A 12,116-nucleotide genomic window follows, 5' to 3' on the forward strand; every position below is an offset into this window, starting at 1 on the left:
CTGCGGGGAAATGCACTTTTTTAAAATGTATATTATATTGATTATATTGATCACTGTCCTATTTTTGTCTCTTTTATCCCCCTTCACCTGGCACCCCTCCTCCCAAACAAATCCCCACTCTCTTAGTTCCTGTCCGTGGGTTGTACATATAAGTTCCTTGGCTTCTCCATTTCCTACACTAATCTTAACCTCCCCCTTTTCTACCTACCAGTTTTGCTTCTTATTCCTTGTACCTTTTCCCTCCTTTCTCCCCGCTCTCCCTCCTTCCCGATAACCGACTGTGTGATCTCCATTTCTGTGATTCTGTTCCTCTTCTAGTTGTTTTCTTAGTTTCCTTTGGTTTTGTTTTTAAAAAGATTTTATTTATTTATTTTTGGAGATGGGAAGGGAGAGAGAAAGAGAGAGAGAAACATCAGTGTGTGGTTGCCTCTCACACGCTCCCTACTGGAGACCTGGCCTGCAACCCAGGCCTGTGCCCACACCGGGAATCCAACAGGTGACACTGTGGCTCACAGGCCGGTGCTCTATCCAGTGAGCCACACTAGCCAGGGCTGTTTTTGTCTTTGTTTGTTTTTTTTTAGGTATAGGTGTTGATAGGTGTCAGTTTGTTGTCCTTTCACTGTGCATAGTTTTGATCTTCCTTTTCTTAGATAAGTCCCTTTAACAGTTCAGCTACTCAGGGCTGGGTGCAGAGGAGCTCCTTTAACCTTCTCTGGGAAGCCCTTCATCTGCCCTCGGAAAAGGCACTTTTGATTGACGTTCTATTACTCTTGATCCGGCCCCAGATTTGGTGAGAATACACGTTAACTTATAAATTTTTGTCTAGCTCAGATGTGAGGGGTTTTTGCCCTGTCAAACAGACAACCCCAACCGCGACAGTTATATTGCGATATTGGACATCGCTCTGTCTTTCCCTCAGGTTCAGAATGTGCCGCCCCCCCAGCTGTCTGATCCCCTCGCCCTGGTGATCTTAGAGTCAGTTGTATGGTTCCCTCATTAATGGGATAAGTAGTACATCTTTGACACATACTCAATCTGTGTTTGAAAGAGTTTTGTCTTTACCTTCTTAAAAGTGATCCTATGATATGTGATGTAGAAAAAAAAAGACAAGTCCAAAGTCCAGCAATTCCTACATTTCTTTCTCCTCTTAAAGGTCAAGTACAGTTACACTGTATACTTTTTATTGGTACACAGTGTTTATAATGTGAGCAGAACAATATTTGTTGCTTTTGAAGGAAGAATTCAGGCCAAGAAACTCCCAGGAGGTGAGAGAATGCAGGTGGGTGCATCGCATCTCGTTTCACGCGAAAAGACGTACAGCTCCTTCGGCTGAGCCCAGTGTTTCCATGCAATCCTGAACTTCGATTCTCATGGGGTCTGCGCAGACTTGCTTACCCCGCTTGGTGCGAAAGCTGGGGAACGAGGGGCAGAGAGGTCATACAGTGAAGAGGGTTCTGCAAATGAGGACGGGGAGCCGCATCCGCCCGGCCCGGCGGTTCCCCACTCAGCCCACCCTGTTGCTCCCTTTCTCTGCCTCAGCATGTCAGGGTGTCTCCTCTCGCAGACCCTGCGTCAGACACTCCCTCAGTGACTCACGGGAGTGTCCTGGGCGGCCTTGCTGCTGCTCTCCCCGCCCCTCCCGGGCCTCCCCCTTCACGGGGAGCATCTCATGTCTGATGCTCTGCGGGACCCTAATGACGACACAGGCCTCCCCCGACATCACAGGACCCAGAGGGTGAGACTCTCCTGACCTCCATCTGTCATCAGATCCCAATCCCAAGACACGGCCGGTAGCTTGGCACTTACATGACAGCAGGCATGGGGCACCCACTGGTTGTTACATAATAATCATCCATGACTCCGCATCGGATCTTCCGTGGGGTGTAGGAGAAGCAGCAGTCAGGGGGATGGTGCACCCCTGTGGAAGGAGAAGGGCATTTAAGGGTGGGGCCTCATTCAGAGGAAAACTCGACCCTTTCCCCCTTTCCTCCAAAGCACTGGGGAGGGTGCGAAGGGGAAGTTCTCTCAAAGGGTGTTCCCTGCCCTCCTCCCTCCCTGCTCTCGTGCAAAAAGCACCCACTGGCATCTCCCTGCTCCACCCTGCCCAGGGCAGAGCTGTGTGTCTGAGGGCACTCACGCGGGGCCAGAGCTATTCCTCCCAGAGGTGGGAGGGCCTGTTGTCGGTGGGGGGCGCCCGAGAGCACCTCTTCCCTATGGAGAGCGGGCCCCAGGGCAGCCCGGTGAGAGGGATGCCCCGTACGGAAGAGGGACCCCGTGCACCCTGCTCTCCCATGGAGATGTCCCCTCCCCCTTGCTCTAGCCCTTGTAAGCGAGGTGGCTGAAACCACAGGGCAGATCTGTACCCACCAGCTGCTTTTAAATACATGCCATAACCAGACGTTTACCTCCTTGTAATGAATGGTGAATATCGGGTATCGCCAAACCAAGATCTATTGGGGGGAAAGAAGGAGAAGGGAAGAGAAATCACTGATGGCTGGGAGGCAGGAGTGTCTCGGTATCTCTGCCCATCTCAGTGCCCAGCCCAGCCCCGTTGGGGGGCATGGATGCTGGACGCCGGACGCCCGTCTGGGTCGCAGGCCTGCCGCCGGGCCCGTGGTCTCCGTTGGTGCCCTGCGACTTTTCTACATGTTTGAGACATGGAGACATTCTATTGCCTTCATTTTTCATTTAATTGAGTTTAATACAAATCAGACTCTGCAAATGCAACATGAATGATCAATTGAATGGCCACATCATGTGATACTGTCCGCGATGCTGTCCGTACACTTGTGGAATCCACAGGGCCCTGGAAACAGTAACCGATTGTTAACTGATTCGGTGGCACAAGGCCGCCCAAAGTGAAGTGAGGGTATTTATACTCTTTATCCCATTAGGAATAATATTTGTACGTGTTTGCTGCAGAAATACTCGAGTTTGACTTAAGTGAACTTCCAGACTCTGCCTGGAATGTTAAGCGATGTCCAGTTATGTGTTCTCTTTTAGAAAATATTTATGTTATTGGGGAGCACGTGGTAAAATATACATAATATAAAGTTGATAATCTTCACCTGCCCTTTTGTCTTGAGCTCTGACTCAGTGCCCTACACACACTGCGATCTAGGCCTGCTAAATGCATACAGGGAGCGGCAAAAGCACGTTTACCGTCATTTGTACGGAAAACAATACAATAAGTAAGAATTAATAACCCCGAATAAACTCTGTGTGGCCTGCTCACAACCGTAAATCCCCTCTCCTCCCAGCCTGCATGTAGCAGCTGAGTGGATAGAAAGCAGGCCGGCGGGGACTGGGAGGGAGCTCAGGCCGCAGACGAGGGGAGCAGAACGCCCGCAGCGCGCAAGGACAGCGGCGACGCCGCCGGGCCCAGAGGCAGAGCAGGGGAGGCGCTCGTCACACCCGCCTGATCCGAGGGTAACCGTTTTCAAATGTACAGTTTACTAACGTGAAGGACATTCCCATATTGTACAACCATACCCACGGTCCATCCAGGGCACGTTTTTCATTTTGCCAGATTGAAACTCTGTGCAGTTAGACCGTAACTCCCCTCTTCCCTCCCCTCCCCTGCTCCGCCATCCCACGGGCCACCACCATTCTCCTTTCTGTCTCTAACATTTGACTACTCTAGGTGCCTCTCCTCAGTGGAACCCTACAGTGTTTCTCCCTCATGGCTGGCTTATCTCGTTTATCACCACGTAGGGTGTAGATGTCTCTTCATTGTTCATGCATGCCGTAGCATGTGTCCGAATTTCAGTCCTTTCAAGCTGAGTGATAGTCTATTGTATGTACAATACATACCCCATGGTTTTACCCACTTGTTTGCTGATGGGCGCTTGGGTGGCCTCTACCTTCTGTTACTGTGAAATATGCGGCTCTATTAGCACGGTTGTACAGGCGTCTCTTCAGGCACCTGCTTTCTCTTCTTTTGGGTATTTAACCAGAGATGGAGTTGCTGGATGACTGTGTACCACCTTTTCTAAACCTGAAAGATTCTTCATTCCAAAATACATCTAGCCCCAGCGTTTTGGGCAGGGGGTTGTAGACCTGCATTATGCTAGTTCGGCAAACGCAACTGAAAATGTAGCTCATTTCCTATATAGTTACATAGGAATCATATATTTAACGAGGCTTGAGCGCACACTTCAACATGCTTGATGTGGGGTGTGTGGGGCTTGCACCGTGAAGTCCCGAGTGAGCCTGTGGTTTCTAATAACAGCCGCACACCTCGATCACACCCTGTCTCCTCACTTCTGGGTGAGGGTCTGGAGCCGGCTGCCTAAGGCCTCTGTGCCGCAGTCTCCTCATTTCTAAATGAGACTGATCGTAACAATACGCAAAACCATGTAGGTTGCTGGTAGGCTCTTCCGCGGGGCTGTTTCGGGGACTCAATGTATTAATACCTGTAAGAGAGTTAGAATGTCCTCTGTTTGCTCATCGGCAGTATTAGATATTCATTTGCTACGTAAACCCACAGAATGGTTCGGTGGACTCAGGCGCGTCGCTTGCCTGGCTTGTCCCATTTCCTCCTCAACATGACAGTTTTGTACCACATGGGATGTAATAGTTCTAACACAGTAGGCGACTGTGTTTCTTCTTCCAGATTTACAATTTTACTGCAATCTTTCGATCAAGCACAAACTGGCCGTATACCAGCTAAGAGAAGGTATCAGAGGATTCTGGCCATGAAAGGGAAGAGGACTGTTTTCCACGTCATCTGTACGGTTTTCCTCAGTGACCGAAGGCTACGGGGAAAGGCCGACACCCTGCGGGTGCTGCTTTTAAACAAGCGCCAAGTTCTCGCCGAAGACCCCCCGTGTCTCCTCCCCGCACTTCAGGTTACCATCGAATGGCGACCGGGGGTGGGGAAGGCTCACTCTACTTACCAACGGCCGGGGCCGCCCGGGCCGGGGGTCCAAGGGCAGCAGCAAGGATGAGGAGGGAGAGGGCGGCTGCGGGGATCTTCATCTTCCAGGTGTGCGGGCAGGGCTGGCCTGAGGGTTCCCGGGCTCTCTGCTCACTGATCCCTGGGACCCCAGCTCTGCCCTCCTATTTAAAGAAGAGGAGAATCAGGAAGTCAGAGGGCAGAGGTCAACGGATGTTCTTTGTACACTTGACGACATGGTATTTCTAGAAAGGGAACAACCCTTGGACAGCAACAGGAAGTTGAGGATGATGATGACTGGGTTTTTCCAGCTGCTGAATGGATAGAAGCAAAAGTGTCAAACTGTCAGGCAGAGACCTTCGCCAAGAGAGGAGCCCGAGACTCTGTGGAAGGAGCTCTCCCCTCCGATGTGGTTCACGAAAGCCCCCCGGGAAGAACTCCAGGCTACAGCGGAGCTGCACGGTCAGCCCCTTCCTCCCCTCTGGGACAGAGCTACGTCCTCCTCCTTGCTGTCTCTTTGTAAGTGTCCTGTCTGCAGGTGCCGGATCGCAAGCCTTGCTTCTCCCCACATAAATCCATTTGTGGAGGGAAGACCTAGTCAGCTTTTTGTTGATGGTAGACAGGCGTGACCGTGTTTTATTTTAGTGTATTCTTTTAAGTCTCACCTGAGGATATGTTCGCTGATTTGAGAGAGAGAGAGGAGAGAGGGAGAGGGCGAGAGAAGCATTTATGTGAGAGAGAAACTTTAATCAATTGTCTAGCTTACATGTCCCGACCAGGAATTGAACAGCAGCCTTTGGGGGTTTGGGATGGCTCTCCCACCAACTGAGCCTCCAGGCAGGGTTGAGCGCAATTTGTGTTTTTTACAATGGACATATATTGTGCGCTTGTTCTGACTCTGGTTTCTGTTCGCATTAATATTGCTTTTACTAGTTCAGACTTCTTGTACATTTAGTGAGTGTTTCTGGTTTCATCTCGCAGGACCCCGTGACGTTTACCTATTTGCTCTCAGTATTTGTTCGTTAAGGCCTTTCTGTAGAGCTACGACCCACAGCAGTGACGCAAACACCGGGCAATGTCATGAGCACTGTGGTTCCAACAACAGAACCCTCACAGCTCCTCGCTGGTGGGTTTGTGTGTGTAAGGACTGAGTTTACCCCCTGACCCTGTTTGTTGAGGCACACGTATGATGTGTGTAAAATGTGCTATACACGCCAACTCACTATATTATATACCTGGCAGGAGGCGTGACCATGAAACTCGCACTTGAAAATGTCCAGGGCTTCACGCTGAGGGACCGCGCCCGCTGATCTCCCGCATCCTCCCGTCCCGATTCCCCAAAATGCCGATCTAACTTTGAACTCCATGTGTCGATAGTTTCCGGCTCTTGCTCTTGATGTCATTGGGTTCCTTTTTTACTTTTTAAGTATATTTTATTGATTATGCTATTGCAGGTGTCCCATTTTTGTCTTCCCTTTATCCCCGTCCACCCAGAACAACCCTCCCAGCAGCATGCCCATCCCCTTAGTTCCTGTCCATGAGTGGTGTATGTAAGTTCTTTGGCTTCTCCATTTTGCTTACTGTTCTTAACCTGCTCCTGTTTATTTTGTACTTAGCACTTATGCTTCTTATTTCCTGTACCTTTCCCCCATTTCCCAGCTTGTCCTCCTCACTCATAAACCTCCACGTGACGTCCATTTCTGTGATTCTGTTCCTGTACTAGTTGTTTGCTTAGTTTGTTTTCGTAAGTCCCTTTAACAGCTCAGCTACTCAGGGCTTGGTGCAGAGGAGCTCCTTTAACCTTCTCTGGGAAGCCCTTCATCTGCCCTCGGAAAAGGCACTTTTGATTGACGTTCTATTACTCTTGATCGGGCCCCAGATTTGGTGAGAATACACGTTAACTTATAAATTTTTGTCTAGCTCAGATGTGAGGGGTTTTTGCCCTGCCTAACAGACAACCCCAACCGCGACAGTTATATTGCGATATTGGACATCGCTCTGTCTTTCCCTCAGTTCAGAATGTGCCGCCCCCGCAACTGTCTGATCCCCTCGCCCTGGTGATCTTAGAGTCAGTTGTATGGTTCCCTCATTAATGGGGTAAGTAGTACATCTTTGACACATACTCAATCTGTGTTTGAAAGAGTTTTGTCTTTACCTTCTTAAAAGTGATCCTATGATATGTGATGTAGAAAAAAAAAGACAAGTCCAAAGTCCAGCAATTCCTACATTTCTTTCTCCTCTTAAAGTTCAAGTACAGTTACACTGTATACTTTTTATTGGTACACAGTGTTGATAATGTGAGCAGAACAATATTTGTTGCTTTTGAAGGAAGAATTCAGGCCAAGAAACTCCCAGAAGGTGAGAGAATGCAGGTGGGTGCATCGCATCTCGTTTCACGCGAAAAGACGTACAGCTCCTTCGGCTGAGCCCAGTGTTTCCATGCAATCCTGAACTTCGATTCTCCTGGGGTCTGTGCAGACTTGCTTACCCCGCTTGGTGCGAAAGCTGGGGAACAAGGGGCAGAGAGGTCATACAGTGAAGAGGGTTCTGCAAATGAGGACGGGGAGCCGCATCCGCCCGGCCCGGCGGTTCCCCACTCAGCCCACCCTGTTGCTCCCTTTCTCTGCCTCAGCATGTCAGGGTGTCTCCTCTCGCAGACCCTGCGTCAGACACTCCCTCAGTGACTCACGGGAGTGTCCTGGGCGGCCTTGCTGCTGCTCTCCCCGCCCCTCCCGGGCCTCCCCCTTCACGGGGAGCATCTCATGTCTGATGCTCTGCGGGTCCCTAATGACGACACAGGCCTCCCCCGACATCACAGGACCCAGAGGGTGAGACTCTCCTGACCTCCATCTGTCATCAGATCCCAATCCCAAGACACGGCCGGTAGCTTGGCACTTACATGACAGCAGGCTTGGGGCACCCACTGGTTGTTACATAATAATCATCCATGACTCCGCATTGGATCTTCCGTGGGGTGTAGGAGTGGCAGCAGTCAGGGGGATGGTGCACCCCTGTGGAAGGAGAAGGGCATTTAGGGGTGGGGCCTCATTCAGAGGAAAACTCGACCCTTTCCTCCTTTCCTCCAAAGCACTGGGGAGGGTGCGAAGGGGAAGTTCTCTGAAAGGGTGTTCCCTGCCCTCCTCCCTCCCTCCTCTCATGCAAGAAGCACCCACTGGCATCTCCCTGCTCCACCCTGCCCAGGGCAGAGCTGTGTGTCTGAGGGCACTCACGGGGACCAGGGCCATTTCTCCCAGATGTGGGAGGGCCTGATGCCTGGAGCGGCACCAGAGAGCATCTCATCCCCGAGGTGAGCGGGGCCCCAGGACCGCCTGGTGGGAGGGATGTCCTGGATGGAGGAGGGACCCTGTGCACCCTGCTCTCCCATGGAGATGTCCCCTCCCCCTTGCCCAAGCCCTGTAAGCAAAGTGACTGAAGCCACAGGGCAGATCTGTACCCACCAGCTGCTTTTAAATACATGCCATAACCAGACGTTTACCAGAATACACTATTATGGGTTCATCCAACTCATGTATCGCCATACCGACATCTATTGGGGAGAAAGAGAGGAGAAGGGAAGAGAAATCACTGATGGCTGGGAGGCAGGAGTGTCTCGGTATCTCTGCCCATCTCAGTGCCCAGCCCAGCCCCGTTGGGGGGCATGCATGCTGGACGCCGGACGCCCGTCTGGGTCGCAGGCCTGCCGCCGGGCCCGTGGTCTCCGTTGGTGCCCTGAGACTTTTCTAAATGTTTGAGACATGGAGACATTCTATTGCCTTCATTTTTCATTTAATTGAGTTTAATACAAATCAGACTCTGCAAATGCAACATGAATGATCAATTGAATGGCCACATCATGTGATACTGTCCGCGATGCTGTCCGTATACTTGTGGAATCCACAGGGCCCTGGAAACAGTAACCGATTGTTAAGTGATTCGGTGGCACAAGGCCCCCCAAAGTGAAGTGAGGGTATTTATACTCTTTATCCCATTAGGAACAATCTTTGTACGTGTTTGCTGCAGAAATACTCGAGTTTGACTTAAGTGAACTTCCAGACTCTGCCTGGAATGTTAAGCGATGTCCAGTTATGTGTTCTCTTTTAGAAAATATTTATGTTATTGGGGAGCACGTGGTAAAATATACATAATATAAAGTTGATAATCTTCACCTGCCCTTTTGTCTTGAGCTCTGACTCAGTGCCCTACACACACTGCGATCTAGGCCTGCTAAATGCACACAGGGAGGGGCAAAAGCACGTTTACCGTCATTTGTACGGAAAACAATACAATAAGTAAGAATTAATAACCCCGAATAAACTCTGTGTGGCCTGCTCACAACCGTAAATCCCCTCTCCTCCCAGCCTGCATGTAGCAGCTGAGTGGATAGAAAGCAGGCCGGCGGGGACTGGGAGGGAGCTCAGGCCGCAGACGAGGGGAGCAGAACGCCCGCAGCGCGCAAGGACAGCCGCGACGCCGCCGGGCCCAGAGGCAGAGCAGGGGAGGCGCTCGTCACACCCGCCTGATCCGAGGGTAACCGTTTTCAAATGTACAGTTTACTAACGTGAAGGACATTCCCATATTGTACAACCATACCCACGGTCCATCCAGGGCACGTTTTTCATTTTGCCAGATTGAAACTCTGTGCAGTTAGACCGTAACTCCCCTCTTCCCTCCCCTCCCCTGCTCCGCCAACCCACGGGCCACCACCATTCTCCTTTCTGTCCCTAACATTTGACTACTCTAGGTGCCTCTCCTCAGTGGAACCCTACAGTGTTTCTCCCTCCTCGCTGGCTTATCTCGTTTATCACCACGTAGGGTGTAGATGTCTCTTCATTGTTCATGCATGCCGTAGCATGTGTCCGAATTTCAGTCCTTTCAAGCTGAGTGATAGTCTATTGTATGTACAATACATACCCCATGGTTTTACCCACTTGTTTGCTGATGGGCGCTTGGGTGGCCTCTACCTTCTGTTACTGTGAAATATGCGGCTCTATTAGCATGGCTGTACAGGCGTCTCTTCAGGCACCTGCTTCCTCTTCTTTTGGGTATTTAATCAGAAATGGAGTTGCTGGATGACTGTGTACCACCTTTTCTAAACCTGAAAGATTCTTCATTCCAAAATACATCTAGCCCCAGCGTTTTGGGCAGGGGGTTGTAGACCTGCATTATGCTAGTTCGGCAAACGCAATTGAAAATGTAGCTCGTTTCCTATATAGTTACATAGGAATCAATATTTAACGAGGCTTGAGAGCACACTTCAACATGCTTGATGTGGGGTGTGTGGGGCTTGCACCGTAAAGTCCCGAGTGAGCCTGTGGTTTCTAATAACAGCCGCACACCTAGATCACACCCTGTCTCCTCACTTCTGGCTGAGGGTCTGGAGCCGGCTGCCTAAGGCCTCTGTGCCGCAGTCTCCTCATTTCTAAATGAGACTGATCGTAACAATACGCAAAACCATGTAGGTTGCTGGTCGGCTTTTCCGCGGGGCTGTTTCGGGGACTAACCTGTAAGAGAGTTAGAATGTCCTCTGTTTGCTCATCGGCAGTATTAGATATTCATTTGCTACGTAAACCCACAGAATGGTTCGGTGGACTCAGGCGAGTCGCTTGCTTGGCTTGTGTCATTTCCTCCTCAACATGACAGTTTTGTACCACATGGGATGTAATAGTTCTAACACCGTAGGCGACCGTGTTTCTTCTTCCAGATTTACAATTTTACTGCAATCTTTCGATCAAGCACAAACTGGCCGTATACCAGCTAAGAGAAGGTATCAGAGGATTCTGGCCATGAAAGGGAAGAGGACTGTTTTCCACATCATCTGTACGGTTTTCCCCAGTGACCGAAGGCTACGGGGAAAGGCCGACACCCTGCGGGTGCTGCTTTTAAACAAGCGCCAAGTTCTCGCCGATGACCCCCCGCCCCCGTGTCTCCTCCCCGCACTTCAGGTTACCATCGAATGGCGACCGGGGGTGGGGAAGGCTCACTCTACTTACCAACGGCCGGGGCCGCCCGGGCCGGGGGTCCAAGGGCAGCAGCAAGGATGAGGAGGGAGAGGGCGGCTGCGGGGATCTTCATCTTCCAGGTGTGCGGGCAGGGCTGGCCTGAGGGCTCCCGGGCTCTCTGCTCCCTGACTCCCTGGGACCCCAGCTCTGCCCTCCTATTTAAAGAAGCGGAGAATCAGGAAGTCAGAGGGCAGAGGTCAACGGATGTTCTTTGTACACTTGACGACATTGTATTTCTAGGAAGGGTCCAATCCTTGGAATGCAACAGGAAGTTGAGGATGATGATGACTGGGTTTTTCCAGCTGCTTAGTGGATAGAAGCAAAAGTGTCAAACTGTCAGGCAGAGACCTTCGCCAAGAGAGGAGTCCGAGACTCTGTGGAAGCAGCTCTCCCCTCCGATGTGGGTCACGAAAGCCCCCCGGGAAGAACTCCAGGCTACAGCGGAGCTGCACGGTCAGCCCCTTCCTCCCCTCTGGGACAGAGCTACGTCCTCCTCCTTGCTGTCTCTTTGTAAGTGTCCTGCCTGCAGGTGCCGGATCGCAAGCCTTGCTTCTCCCCACATAAATCCTTTTGTGGAGGAAGACCTAGTCAGCTTTTTGTTGATGGTAGACAGGGTGACTGTGTTTTATTTTAGTGTATTCTTTTAAGTCTCACCTGAGGATATGTTCGCGGATTTGAGAGAGAAGAGGGAGAGAAGCATTGATGTGAGAGAGAAACATTATTCAATTGCCTACCTCGGACATGTCCCCCAGGAATCGAACATGCAGCCTTTTGGTGTTTGGGACGGCTCTCCCACCAACTGAGTCTTCGGGCAGGGGTGAGCGCATTTGTGTTTTTCAACGGTGGACATATATTGTGCGCTTGTTATGACTCTGGTTTCGCTCCCATTAGCATTGCTTTTACTAGTTCAGACTTCTTGTACATATTAGTGAGTGTTTCTGGTTTCATCTCGCAGGACCCCGTGACGTTTACCTATTTGCTCTCAGTATTTCTTCGTTAAGCCCTTTCTGTAGAGCTACGACCCACAGCAGTGACGCAAACACCGGGCAATGTCATGAGCACTGTGGTTCCAACAACAGAACCCTCACAGCTCCTCGCTGGTGGGTTTGTGCGTGTAAGGACTGAGTTTACCCCCTGACCCCGTTTGTTGAGGCACACGTATGATGTGTGTAAAATGTGCTATACACGCCAACTCACTATATTATATACCTGGCAGGAGG

General features: G+C 50.8%; 1 long non-coding RNA gene across 1 annotated transcript; it reads right to left on the reverse strand.

The window, feature by feature from the left end:
* Window positions 1-1,123: 1,123 nt before the first annotated feature.
* LOC129086417 (uncharacterized) lies at window positions 1,124-2,473 on the reverse strand. The gene is made up of 3 exons (XR_008530812.1): window positions 2,406-2,473; window positions 1,807-1,918; window positions 1,124-1,412 (listed from the first exon to the last, which is right to left on the reverse strand). It is a non-coding gene; the product is annotated as an uncharacterized LOC129086417 (long non-coding RNA).
* Between the last annotated feature and the right edge of the window lie 9,643 nt (window positions 2,474-12,116).

Source organism: Pteronotus mesoamericanus, unplaced genomic scaffold, assembly GCF_021234165.1.
Source record: "Pteronotus mesoamericanus isolate MK-2021 breed Mesoamerican mustached bat unplaced genomic scaffold, CSHL_Meso_final scaffold_408, whole genome shotgun sequence".
In the NCBI taxonomy this organism is placed as follows: Eukaryota; Metazoa; Chordata; class Mammalia; order Chiroptera; family Mormoopidae; genus Pteronotus; species Pteronotus mesoamericanus.